At 54.8% G+C, this 12,144-nt stretch overlaps 1 protein-coding gene across 2 annotated transcripts in view; it reads left to right on the top strand.

The window, feature by feature from the left end:
* PDE2A (phosphodiesterase 2A, cGMP-stimulated) overlaps nucleotides 1–12,144 on the top strand; it is a 94,855-nt gene that overhangs the window by 15,965 nt on the left and 66,746 nt on the right. The window lies entirely within an intron of this gene.

Raw genomic sequence — 12,144 nt, 5'->3', positions numbered from 1 at the left:
CAGTCTGAACCACCTTGCTAGAGTGCCAGAAATCCTTCCTGGACCTCCCAAGGGCAGTTACACATGTACCCATGCACACAGTGGCACTAATAAAAGCTTTTGTGTATAAAAAAAATATTGTATGCCACGCACTGTACCAGAGCACTGTGTGTATGATCTCATTCATCCGATTAGTTGGCACTATTGGTAACCTTACTGTCCAGATAAGGAGACTGAGATTCAGAACTGTTAAGTGACTCGCACGGGTGCCATTTCCAGGAAATGGAAGAGCTGGGATTTGAACTTGGGTCTGCATGGGTCACGTTTTGCATTTGCAACTTCTCTGCTCTACCGACCTGCCTACGCACACACACGCACATGTATATGGGTGCACATGTGCATATATGAACATGAGTGAATCAGCTCTTGCACCGCACATCTATCTGGGTCAGGTTCCTGAGGAGTGAGGAGAATGCTGGGCTGTAGAGGGGACAAGGGGTCACTGCTCATCGTTCCCACTCACGCTGGCTGTGACACTGGCCAGCCAGGAGGCTGCATGGAGGAGGCAGCCTCCAGGCAGTGGGAGGGGGAGGCTGGGAGGCAGCTGATCGATCATCCTTGCAGCACCGCCTTCCAGGAACTGAGGCCCAGGGGAGTGTGGTGCCACAGGTCGATTTTCTGGGCTGCAGCTCAGGCCCAGCGACGGGTGTGTGTGGGGTGGGGCTGGTGTGCAGCAGTCCCCCTTCCCCTGACTTCCTTCTCCCAGCTCCTGCCTTCCTCTGGCTTTTCACCTGCCAGCCCCACACTGTCCCCACCATGGACATTGCAGACGCTATCGATCATCCTTGCAGCACCGCCTTCCAGGAACTGAGGCCCAGGGGAGTGTGGTGCCACAGGTCGATTTTCTGGGCTGCAGCTCAGGCCCAGCGACGGGTGTGTGTGGGGTGGGGCTGGTGTGCAGCAGTCCCCCTTCCCCTGACTTCCTTCTCCCAGCTCCTGCCTTCCTCTGGCTTTTCACCTGCCAGCCCCACACTGTCCCCACCATGGACATTGCAGACGCTGAGAATCAAATTCCCAGTTTGCAGGCACCTGTGTCTGCCTGCTGCTACTTGGCCTGTCCTGCTCTGGGGGCAGATTTCGGGGTCGGTGCTGAGAGAGCCACTCTATGGTGGTGGGCTGGTAGGTAGGCCACCTCAGAGCCCTCGGAGACCTCGATGGACAATTTAATAAAATAATAAATGTAAAGTGTTTCATACAGCCAGGCGCACATAGTAGGTGCTTAAGTAGTCTTGTCTTTTTCCTCCCCCAGGAGTCTGGAGAGACCAAGACTGGCAGGGTGCCTCTGAGGGCACATGAGCTCTCAGAGCCGGGTGTTAGGTGCTGCAGACAGTGTTAACAATCCCAGGAACAGTTAGCACATGGGAGAGGGAGAAAGAGGAAGGAGGAGCAGGAGGAGGAGGAGAGAAGGGGAGGGAGGGGGAAGGAAAGAGAGAAGAGAGAGAGATCAGCATCTGACAGAGTCTAGACAAGGGCTGTCACACATCCTGACATAGTGAGAGGGGACATCTGGTGCTAAGGGGAGTGGTGGCCAGAGCAAGGATTGGGACTCTCCCATGCCACCCTTGCACTCTCCCTCTGGGAGGGGCTCCTGAGCAGGCGTGGGTCACCCCCCTTCTTGGCTGCCTCCCCACTGACAGAGAAGCTTCCGCCAGGACCTCCAGCTTGCACTGGCCTCAGGAGACCTGGGTTTAAGTCCTGGTTCAGGCACCTTCTGGCTAGTGGTGCTTAGGGCAAATCACTTCGTTCTGGGGCCTCCTGTCTTCTCACCTGTAACTGGTTATGGTGAGGATTCAATGAGATGTTGCCTGTCAAGTGCCTGCCACTTCCCTGGCCCTGAGTGGCTGCTCTGGCCTCCCCAGAGTCTGCTGTCCCTAGTCACAGCCCTGAGGTGGACAGCTGTGGTCCACCTCTCTGTAGGTGCTGCTTGCTTCTTCCTTGTGTCCCAGTGGCCCAGCATGGGGCCCGTTGTTGAGAAAGAGGAAGTCAACATCTCAGGGCTGGAGCTCTGCCCCCGTCAGAGGGTTCCACCTAGGCTCTATCATCTCGTTCACTCCGGTAGAGGACAAGTGTGCCTCTCTGCACTAACAGCCTCCATGAGTGACTAAGGAGTGGTCTCACTTGGGGTGCTGGCTGGGGAGAAGCTCTGGACCAGGATTCTCAAGGCCTGACTTCCTGCTGTTTCAGACACTGCCTCATTGTACCATCTTGGGCAAGACCCATGGTCTTGGGGGCAGGAGAGATTTGAGACCTCTGACCTCCAGAGTCTCTTTTCTGAGGTTCTGTGTCTAGATGATTCTGTGTTCTGAGGAGGAGGGGGAGGTGGTGGGGTGGTGGTACAAGGCTGGTGATGCCCATGGGCCAATGGGCAGACCGAGAAGGAAGGGCCCAGGACTGGCCCTAGCGTAGCTACCGTCTTGCCGCCGCTGCCATCTGCTCTGCCTCCCTTGTGAGTTGCCCCGCCTGTCCTTCGCCATTCCTAGTCCTCTCTGCCTTCATTACTGCCTCTATATTGCCGCCCTCATTAGGCCTATCTCCTCTTGTCATGCATCCATCCATCTCTGCCATCCCCCTCCCGCTCTCCCCCACTCTCTGGCAAGCCTCTCTCTGGGAGTCAGTTGCTCCCTGCCACTTTTCTCTGTCTAAGCGGTCTCTGCAACTCTGACCAGCTCTTGTCTTCTTCCACCTTCCTGCATCTCTCTCTTTGATGGGGACTCTGCCTTTCACTGTCCCTGGACTCCCTTGGTCTGCCTCTGCATGTTTCTCTCTGCCCTTATCTCTGGGTCTCTGTCTCAGGGCCTGCCTGGTCTTGACCTCTCTGCCTCCTTCCTTCCTTTGCAAGCCCAGCCGGGCAGCAGGTCCAGCCCTCGAGCCAGGAGAATGGACGTAGTCCACTCTCCTCTCTTGCTGGCTGTCTCGGAAGCCCCTGACAATGCCCTCCGCCCTGCACTGTGCCTCGTTGCTAGGCCTTGGGCTGGCAGCACCTGGCTTCCATAGCGACGGGTGCTTAGAAACGGAACACCACATCTCCCAGTCCCACCACGGGAGCCTTTGCCATCGAGCGCCTTCCGATCAATCAGGAAGCGTGGCTGGGCTCGAGGCTGCCTCCAGCTCGGAGAGGTAAGAGAAGAGAGGACCATAGTGTATGGCTTCTAGAGCTAGGGAGATTTCTGGGGTGGGAAAAGCTAGCTGCTCTGGTACCATCCCAAATCCAAAACTGGGAGCTAGGCCCCAGCAAGAGGCACAGGTTTGGGAACTGGAAGGGGCTGGGTTCAGATTGCTGTTCTCCCATTTCTAGCTGTGTGAGTTTAGACAAACGACCTCAGGTCCCGGGCCCTAAGTTTTATGAACTGTAAAATCGGGCTAATAATATCATGAAGATTAAATGGAGAACAGACCAGGTGGGCCTGGCACTTCGAAGGTAGTCACCGATGGCCATCTTCCTCTCTTCCCCTTTAAAGGTGTTTAAGATTTAATTGGCAGAAAGGAGGGAGAAGGTTCCCCAGGCATGGGGAATGATGTAGGCAAAGGGGTGGAGGCTGGAATTCACCTCACACACACAGGGGTGTTTAGGGGAGGACGAGAGACCTTATCTGGAAATGACTCTGCCAGAAGCAGCCTGGCTGAGGGGTTGGTGCATGAGGGACCCAGTCTCCTCGGAGGTTTGTTCTTGCTAGAAGCAAAGGGATGGGCTTTATCAAATTCTCCACTAGTATGTGGGGCTCCTGGGGTGGGGAGCCACATTGGGGTCCCCTTGTCTATCCCATACTGCTTTCTGCCTCCCCTCTGTCATTGGGCTCCAGGAGTGTGGCTTACGCTGGTTCTCCCTCCCTGCCAGACCTGCCCACAGAAGTCACTACAGTCACACAGACTGAGTCCTGGGGCCATAGATTGTCCATGGAAGGCCCCACTCCATATTGTACAGATGAGGAAACTGAGGCACAGGAGTAGGAGGGGCTTTCCTGATCTCAGAGCCCAGATATCCCCTCTTTTTAGGCCTGTCTTCTAAACCTAGGACAGCAGGCCACCAGGGAAGATGGGGAGGCAAGAGAGGAAATGAAGGTGGGCTTGGGGGAAGCATGAGGGGCAGCAGTGCCATGTCACCTGGGCAGCCAGGAAAGGGTTTAACACCACACACTCAAACCATGGGCACTGGCACCGCCCACCACTGGGGCCTCTGAGGCCTGCTGGGGAATGCGGACAGTAAGCACTGTCCATTTCTGAGCTGTTCTGTGTGCCCAGTGTACAGGGGAGGAAACTGGAAGCACTTGTCCAAGGTTACACAGCTGGAGAGTGGTGGGGTTAGAGTGATTCATCCACCCAGACCCTGCCTTGGCACTCCAGGGCTTCCTGCTGCTCCCCTGACACTGCCTGGGAGGGCGTGTGCATTTCCTTGGGCTCCCCCAATCCTTCTCAGCATCTCCCACCACAGGTGTGTGCAGAGGCTTGCTGGGGTGCTCCCCCTACCTCATATCCACAGAGGCTCAAGCCTGCAGACCATCAGGCTCTGAGGGGTGTGGAAACCAGGCATGGAGTCCTGGAGTCATGGCATCTCAGGCAGTTAAGATAATAGAATGTTAGAATACTGGGCTCTTACATTCTCAGATCCCAGACTCTCACATGCATAGAATGTAAGAAGCATACTCTGAATAATGAGGCGTTATAATAGAGGCTCTGATTTTCTTAGAACATGAGGTTCTGGGAGTTCTTGGAGCCTTGAGGCCATAGACTGGGGCCTGAGTTACATGACAGTTCCTGAGTTGGCAGGGAGTTTACAGAGCATGGGGCCTTCGGGCCTTGTTGCTTAGATTTTCTTGCCTTTGTTTCCGTGGTGAGCTCAGCTCTGAGCAGACCTGGGGGATGTGTGTGTGTGTGTGTTGTGGGGGTGGGATGGGAATGGCACAGGGGTCAGCGCCCAACTGCAGCCTGGGGCACCCTTGGAGCTCCGGTGGAGGAAAGCTGGCAGCCTCATGGGCCGCAGCTGGCTGGGTAGGGCTGGGCGGGGCTCCGGGCAGCCACCCTTGGCCAGGGACCAGCCTGCCCCCTTCATCTACCCAGCCTGCCAGCCAAGGTTAAGGAGGCAGCATCTCCATGTGGCACTCCTAGGGCTGGGTCAGAGCAGCCCCTCCAGGTCCTGCAGACTGGATGGCAGGAGGTGCCAGTGAGAAGGGAGGAGGGAGGAGTGGGGCCTTCGTCTGGGGTGGGTAGGGGCATGCGGGGTGAGAGATAGATTGGGACTCAGCAGGGGAGAGATCTGTGAAGGGGGTGGGGATTTAGTGGGCTGGGATTTAGTCAGGAGCCAAGGGCTCTGTAGGTGGGGGACCTCTGTGAGGCAAAGGGGCTCAGTGAGGGGATGTGGCTCAGTGGAGGTTGCAGAAGCTGTCTCTGCACTGCTCTAGGTTCATGAGGGTGGTGGTAGGGGTTGGGGAGCCTGAGCACATTGAACCCACTTGCTTGTCCCCGGGGTAGCATGAGGAACAAGAGTCCTTTTTCTCACTTCTGTCCAAAGAGGGAGAGGTTGTTAGAGATGCTGAGAAAGCTAGGATCTGCCTCTGTCTTTGCCGGTCTTCACTCCCGGTTTCCATGGGAATCCGTGGCTTAGGATGATCAGGGGTTGACAGGATGGTGCTGTGGAGTCAGTGTCAGGTAGAGCCATCCCATGTGGGAAGGAGCTGGCTGGGAAGAAGTGAGCTTCCCATCCCTGGGAGTTTACGAGCAGGGGCTGGATGGCCAGTCAGAGCAACTTCAGGAAGGGGTTCAGATGGGGGAGAGAAGGCAGTCTGGGGGCCTCTTCCCTGGAGCAATTGGGCTTTGCATGGTTGACCCAGGTGATCCTACCTTCCAGATGTCCCTGAGCCTCATAGAAAGGGTTGCCAGGCCCCCAGCTCTGCCCCTGGATCCATCCCCGCTCTTGTTCTCCATGCTCAGCCCCTTGCTGGATCAGACCCAGCCACTGCCCACAGAAGCCCCAGTCTGATGGGAGAGGCACACAGGGACACAAACATAGTTGGGTAAGTCCTATAAGAGGGGACAGACCAGGCTAGGAAGAAGGTTCTGCCACTGATCGCTGTAGTCCATAGATGTCTTTTTGAGCAATTTTTCTGTGTCAAGTGCTGTTCTTGATGCTGGGGACTTAGCAGTGAGCAAAACAGAAAATAAAGCTCTGTCCCCTGGAGCTGACAGCGTAGTGCGGATGCTGAGCGCCTCCAGACAAGTGATAAGAAGTGCTGGCGAGCGATAGGGAGAGTGGCCAGAGGGCAGAGTGTGGGCAATGGGAGCCATATGGGTGTGGATAAGGCAGAACCAGACTTAGGCGTAGAAAAGATTATTCTGGAAAGTGTGGGTATGGAAGAGAAGGCGGCACAGTGGTCTTGGAAGGAGGCACTGCAGCAGGCGTGCCCACCTGCGCCTCCATGTGCAGGAGCAGCGTGGGCGTGTGTATGGGTGTGTGTGTGCGCATGTATCTGTGGAAAGTCTCTGACTGTGCGTAGGGGTGTGTGTATATGATTGTGTGTGGCCAGGATAGTCTTGCATAGAGGAAGGATCTTGGGGTTTGTGGATGATGGGGAGCAGATACTAAGATGTGTCAAGACTCAAGTCCCCTGGACACTAGCTGCGATGTAGCAGCTGGCAGGTCCTGGACTAGAATCCTATGGGTTTCCCTACCTACTGGAGGGTCATGGAACCAGCCATCTGCTGCACACAAGAAAAATGTGTATGAAAATAATGTGGAAATGCACAGGACCTGTGGCTGACCCACCCTGCATCCCCTCAGTTCACTCAGCCTGTGCCTTTTCTGACTCAGAGCTGCTTGCTGCCAGGAATCCAGGAGCAGCCCCTACCCACCCAGAGCTGAAATCCATATTGTCCCCAGCACTTGCCTGCAGTCAGATCCTCTGTCTATGGAGGCCATTCTCACATCTGGAGCCACAGGCAGTGGTTACACAGAGCTGGACCCAGACTAGTGGCCATGGGCATCGCCTCTGTCAGGTGTGAATGTGAGCACACGCACACACATCTACATATGAATGCAATACACATGCCATACCCAGATGCTTGTGCACACACACCACTGCACACACATACCCTGCAAGTGTGCATGCATACTTGCACCTGCACACAGAAACGTCCCTGTCTGCACACTCGTGCCCACTCCTGTAGATGCACGCATATCTGTGTACACACACACAAGTTCAGCTACACCATGGGAATATCACACACCCTCACAAAGATACAAACTTACAAATCTGTACTCCTGCCCCCTCCCGACTTCACTGACATTATGATCACAGTCCTGGGTGCCACGCCTGACACACATGCACACACACAGAGCTGCCTAAGGGTGGCCCATCCTTGCCCTTGTGCACACCCATGCCCACTCCAGATCTAGATAGAGGAAGAACCCATAGAGATATCAGCTTCTTCCAGGAAGCTTCTTGGATTGTTTCTTTGCAGATCCTTCTTTTAGCCCATGGGCTCCAGCTCAAGACATGGAGAGAATGAGTCACTTACTCTCTCCTGAGGAGCCTCCCATATTGGGATCTGGTCCTTTCTCACAGTCCTTTGGCCTGGCATGCCTAGTTAGGACTGTCTGCTCAGAACAGATCCCTTCTGCCCAGCTAGACCTGCCTGGATCCTGCCTGCCTCCACCTTGGCTTCCTGAGCCCTCAAAGAGAACAGCGAACCTTCACAGCTGCTGAGAAGTCTGAGGTCAGAGAGGACCAGAGCCTTGCCTGAGGCCACCCAGCAAATCAGGGAAGGGCTCGTATTTGAACCTGTTTTCTGGGGTCTGAGCATGATCCACAGCAACAGGATAATACAAAACAGGCTCATGGAAGCAGGACATAGGGTCATGGAGGACAGGAGCAGATTTGGGGCCTATTGAGGGTCTGACAGTATCAAGTGTGGGAGATAGTGAGATGGTAGCACCACTGTGTTCCCAGCCTAGGCTGGACTGTGGGGATGCAGGGAATGATGTGACAGTCCCTGCCTTCGAGGGGATGCTGGGGACAAGTGAGGAAGGGAGAGGGCAGTGTAGACTGGGAATATGAGGGTACTTCAAAATGTTTGTGGCAAAATAGAATTAAAAGATAATACAAATCTTTCCATGAACTTTTTGAAGTTCTCTTGTGTTTGTGGTATGAATGAATGAGCAAACACATGATATCGATAGGCATATATGCCTTTGGAAGGGCATTTTGAGTGGGAGGGGAGCAGGTTGAACAAAGGTAAGGCAGGGGAAGCAAAGCTAGATGTTCAGCGTACAGCTAAGAGTCAGACATGGCTGATGGAAGGAAGTGGTAGGAGAAGAAACGGAAAATGTCATTTGGGGACAAACCCTGCCTGCCAGGCTGAAGTTTAGCTGTTGCCTTGGAGGCCACAGGGAGCCCAGTGAAGTTTGTGAGCATGGGGTGGACGTGGTCAGAGTGAATCTGCCTAAGGAGCTAAGGAGTCAATAGGTCTGGATTCACATTCTTGTACTGACCAGCTGGGTAATCTTGAGCAAGCATCTATCCCTCTCTGAGCCTCAGTTTCCTTATTTGTAAAATGGGACAAAAGCAGTACCTCCCAAGGCCCTTGGATGGGGCCTGAGTGAGGAAGTACTTTGTAAGCACAAGGGCCCACCAGCAGGAGACGTTCTTATTATTAGGAACAAGGCAGGGCTGGTTCTTGGACAGGGCCTGTGGTCAAGTGGCCCCAGAACCCAGGCTGACTTACCTTTTCCTGAAATACCCAGTCTGGAGCAGCTGGGCCACTGGGCATAGGCCAAGCGGCTCCTAAGGTGGGGAGAAAAGAAGAGGTGGCTAGAGGGGAAGGGCCAGGTATTCCTGAGCTGGGAGGACAGCTGGGGCTGGGGCTGGGGTTGGGGCTGGGCTTCCTGGTGTAAGAGATGGACAGAGAGTGCAGGGACTAGGAATGTAGGACCCTCAGCCACTGCATTTTTGGGGAAAAACAGAGAGCTGGGAAAATCCCTTTTTTCTTACCTGTCTTTGCTCAAGAGGCAGGGCATGAATTTAAGGCACAGACTAGAGCCAGGCAGGCTGGGTTTGAATTATGACTTCACTACTTACTAGCTGTGTTACTGTGGGTAAGTTACTTAGTCTCTCTGTGCCTCAGCCTTCTTTATTTGTAAAATGTGACAAATAATAAATTCTGCCTTATATCTTTGTGAGGCACATAGTAAGTGCTTGATAAATGTTAAAGCTTCCTAGCCCCAAATGAACGTACACTCTCAGCCTTTATAGGCCAGCCCTAACCTTTGACTTCATGGGACAAAGGACAGCCAGGAATGAGAAGCATCTGATCAGGGGTTCTCAGACCTGAGAGCAGATTAGAATCACCTGGGAACATTCAAATATCTCTGGGATGTGGGTTCCAGGCATCAGCATTTTCAGTGTTCCCAGATGATTCTAACATGAGCTAGAGTGAGTTTCTAACATGAGCAGAGTGAACGCAGGGTTAGAGTGACGGAAGGGATCTACTGGGGGAGTGAAGAAGTCCTAGTCTTGGAGACAGGGGTCAGTTTCTTGCTGTGAGAGCTTTGGCAGGGCCCTTAACCTTGCCACCTTGAGGAGCTTTGGTTGCCCACTCTGGGAGGGGACTGGTTGGGGAATTTCAAGGACTGCATGAGAGAATGTTTATGAAAGGGCTCTGCCTCCTACCAACTCTAAAAGAAGTTTGCTTCTTTATTGAATCTAGTGTGATAATATTTTACAGAGAGGTGCAGTGGCAGAATCACACAGAAAGTCTGTGAAAGAGTTAGAACTCAACCCCTCTGAGGCATGTCTGAATTTGAAAGACTGGCACAGAAAGAACCTCTCTAAGTTGAGGGAGACATGTGCATGTGCCTGGGACCCCGCTCTTTAGTGGCAGTGTGAGACGCACATAAGATTTAACAAATAACTTCTCAAGAGGTGAGTGCTGTGGAGGCCCTGCCTAGTGCTGGGAAGCCCAAGAGATGGCAGCTGTGCCAGGCCAGGGTTGGCTCTACTACAGGTGCTAAGATGGCCTTCCCTGAAGAGCAAGTAGCTCTGGCCAGTGGCCTTAACAGATACCTCTGAGGCACCTGTGTCCAGCCCAGGCTATCCAGAGCCCAGGACTGAGCTGGTGCACTGGGCTCAGGGCTCAGACCCAGTCCTTACAATAGCCCTTACACTGGTCCCCCTTTTACAGAGGAGAAAACTGAGGTCAAAAAAGCAAAAGGAGACACTTTCTGAACTTTTATACATCTTACCCCATGTAATGTTTCTACAGTGTTAATAGGTAGGACAAATTGTCTCTATATTGAAGATGCAGTAAAATATATTGACTTGGCCCAGAATACTTACTCCCCACCCCTCCCCAATTCTCCAGACATGACTTCCAGGAAAGTCACAAAAAAGGTGACCCAGAGAACTAAGGTAGCATTCAGGGAAGACCTCCTGGAGGAAGCGGGTTTCCAACTGGCTCCTGAATGATAACGAGGCTGAAAGGATCCAGGAGGCCATTGGTGGTGGGGTGGCATGGGCAATGGCCTGGAGGTGAGAATGAGTCATTCACTGATCTGAGTAGAGCAAGAAATATAAATTTAAGGAATGGTGGACAGGGGAGTCAAAGCTGGATAAACAAGTCAGGGTTAAGTTGTAGAAGGTCTGTCATATCAGGCTGAGGGTTTGGGCTTTATTTTGCTGGTGGTAGGGAGCCACAGAGTTTGTCTGTGCAGGGAAAAAGCATGTCCAGAGCCATACCTCAGCAAGAAAAGTAGGAGAAATCCTGGCATGGAGGGCCACCCCCTGAGCTGGTGGGATGGCCAGGACTCTGCCAAGCCTGTGTGCCAGGTGGCTGGACTGTGTCCAGGACTGGGCTCAGTGACTCAATGTTGAGGAAATCACTCCCCAGGGAAAAAGGCACCAGATGAATCATCCTAGTGAAGCTGGGAGCTGGGAGGCTGGGGGCTCACTGAGTCACCCTCCAAGAATCAGGGGAGGGGGATGGAGAGCAGATAGAGAGGCCCTCAGTGCAGTGTGAAGGATTCAGGTCAGACCACAGTGAGGGCTGTCAGGTGATTCTGTCTGCCTTCCCATCATGGCTAGACTTGATCCTCCTGTCTGTCCTGTGAGGGAGATGGGAAAACTGAGGCCCAGAAAGGTGGGGAGAGGATCTGACCAAGGTCATGTAGCAAGTCACTGGCAAAGGCCAGACGAGACCCAAGCGCAGCTCCGGTTCAGTCACGTCCCACCGCCCCAGCCGCTGTCATGCCAATCGGAGGCTAAGAATCCGTTCGGTCCAGGCAGGGAGCTAACCCCAGTGACTCCCACCCCAGGCCAGGCAGACGGCAAAAGAGGCCGGGCTGCGTCGCCGCGATGGGACAGCAGGGGGCGCAGGAGTGTCACGGCTGCCGCAGGGCCCTGAGCGCAGAGGTCCTCTGCGGAGAAATGCGCTCCGGCCGAACAGGTCCCACCGCGGAACTCACCGCCCTGCCGTGTGGCCCTGGGGTCTGCACCCTCTCCGGCCTCCGAGGACGCCGACGCAGACCTGCCCGCACAGTCCTGAGGGCCCAGTGCCCCCACCCCACTCGGGAGTGGGACGCCTGTGCGTGCGCTCGTATGTCTGTGCGCACGTGTCTACCTCGCAGATTTGCTACTGCTCCAGGGTCTGCCCGTCTCAGACCGACCTCTAAAATTCTCCCTGACTCCCCGCTTCCTCCTAGGTTGAAGGACAGGAGCAAGCCCAGGGCTCCTGTATAGTGTCCACGGCCCCTTCCCCCTTTCCCTTTCTTCCACCCCCACCCCCGCCACGCTGGTCTTGGCCTCGGGGCTCTGGCTTGGCCCTAGGACTCAAAGTGGTGGCGGGGAGGGGATGTGATCAATCAGGCGGGGGTAGGAGGGCTCTGACAGACGAGCCCTGCGAGACAGCGGAAGGAGCGGCGACTGGGCAAGGGGAAGGGAGCGAAGGCTGACAGCCGGCTACCTGGCGGGGGATCCTAACAGCAGACTAGCCGGGAGAAGCCTGGGAGAGCCGGTGGGGGCTCTGCAGGGGTCCGAAGATCCGGCCGGCTGCGAGGTGCAGTCCGCAGTTGCGGGGAGGTGGGCGGGGCCGGGGCGGCCTGGGGGCGGGAAGGGGCGGGGC

Source organism: Galeopterus variegatus, unplaced genomic scaffold, assembly GCF_000696425.1.
Source record: "Galeopterus variegatus unplaced genomic scaffold, G_variegatus-3.0.2 Scaffold194, whole genome shotgun sequence".
NCBI classification, from domain to species: Eukaryota; Metazoa; Chordata; class Mammalia; order Dermoptera; family Cynocephalidae; genus Galeopterus; species Galeopterus variegatus.
The sequence above is the reverse complement of the archived record's forward strand: the minus strand, read 5'-3'. Positions and strand labels throughout refer to the sequence as shown.